The sequence below is a fragment of the Echinops telfairi genome, unplaced genomic scaffold, assembly GCF_000313985.2.
Source record: "Echinops telfairi isolate 266 unplaced genomic scaffold, ASM31398v2 ScPeMD7_14;HRSCAF=57, whole genome shotgun sequence".
In the NCBI taxonomy this organism is placed as follows: Eukaryota; Metazoa; Chordata; class Mammalia; order Afrosoricida; family Tenrecidae; genus Echinops; species Echinops telfairi.
Genome location: NW_022103911.1, coordinates 7,808,598 through 7,809,992, shown reverse-complemented (window position 1 = coordinate 7,809,992; position 1,395 = coordinate 7,808,598). Strand labels below are relative to the sequence as shown.

The 1,395-nt window shown below is 56.3% G+C and overlaps 1 protein-coding gene across 4 annotated transcripts in view; it reads right to left on the bottom strand.

The window, feature by feature from the left end:
* The window catches only part of JADE1 (jade family PHD finger 1), a 64,736-nt gene extending 63,361 nt beyond the window's left edge, over positions 1–1,375 (bottom strand). For 2 of the 4 annotated variants that reach the window (XM_045287380.1, XM_045287383.1), the window contains exon 1: positions 35–86. The gene's annotated coding sequence lies outside the window, so the exon portion shown is untranslated. Of the gene's footprint in view, positions 1–27; positions 87–1,293 lie in introns of those variants that run through there. The other 2 variants (XM_045287381.1, XM_045287382.1) reach the window with 2 other exon arrangements.
* Between the last annotated feature and the right edge of the window lie 20 nt (positions 1,376–1,395).

Below are 1,395 nucleotides of genomic sequence, written 5' to 3'. Positions count from 1 at the left end.
CCCCGCCGTCCTCGGCCGCCAGGTCACCTATTACCGGTGGGAGGGGAGAGAGGCTGCTATTTAAACGCCCACGGAAGTTGAGGCACCCCCACCGGCGGGGGCCGTGCACCTGCCTCCCGCCGCCGCGAGCCGCCACTTTGAGCTGCAGCCGAGTCCTCGGCCCCGCCTCCTGCCCGAAGGCGGGCGCGGGGGGGCGGGGAGGAGGTGGAAGGGATCGAATTTCTCCAGCAAATGGGACCGTTCCGACTGGAATCGGTTCCCCGGTCAACATTCCACATTCCATCCCTCGCCCGCATTTGCAAGCCAGCGCCGAGGAACTCGGGAAGCCTGAGAGCTACGGAACAACAGCTCCCAACTCTCACACACACACACACACACACACACACACACACACACACACACACACTCTCTCTCCCAAGCGCAAGACACGTGCACAGAAAGGCCTTGCAACTTGCAGTCCCGGGGAACGCACAACGCCCGTCAGGCAGAGCCGGGCACCACGCGACCCCACCCCCACCACTGGCATATGGTGCCAAAGGTTACAATTTGCGATCCGTTTTAAGTTCCCGATTCACCTGCACTTTGCTCTCCCTATGGTGCTCCTTCTTAATTCCACCGACGAAGGGTTTGACACTTTCTAGGCAGTCTTGTTAAAAGGAAAAGATCGGATGATTGGAAGCCCAATTTGGAAGAATCTACTCGCCAACACGTCCCTGTACACCACCACCACCACCACCCCCTATTGCCCTTGATGCAATGAATATTTTGGACATGTGGTGACGCGGTGACAAGTCAGGACTGCGGCCACGCTACACAGACGTACCTTTCTCTGTCACACTCACACACATACACCTATGTTTGGACAAATATGGACCTGCCATTGCCCTCTGTCCACCAAGTTGCTACTACGCTTTCCACTTTCACGCAGTCCAATGCACTTTGGTTTGGGGGCGGTTGTTTGGTAAGAACCGTACAAACTAAAGACAACTACACTGAGCACCTTTAATTGATGATTCACCTGGAACCCCGCATGTTCTTCACGGATCCCAAAGAAACGGCTCTTAAGTCTTCAGCCCACAGAATGGGAAAGCGAACACCAGCCATCACAAAACTTACTGATCCGCCAGAGATCAAGTCTCAGGGTCCCCCAACCATCCTCTCCGCCTCTGCGGCCCCCGCCCCGGCAGTGCCCAAGTTCCTGTTGGGATAGTAACGCTGCACCCGGCGGCCGCCTCCCTGCCCGCTCGCCTCCGAGCGAGAACCCAATCTTTTGGCGCCATATTAATGACGTACTATATTATCTCCACTAGGCAGCGACCTTCGGCATTCAATTACTCCCGAGAACTCCCGAGCGAAGCAACAAAACCATCAAATATGGCTGAGCCTGCTTGGCTC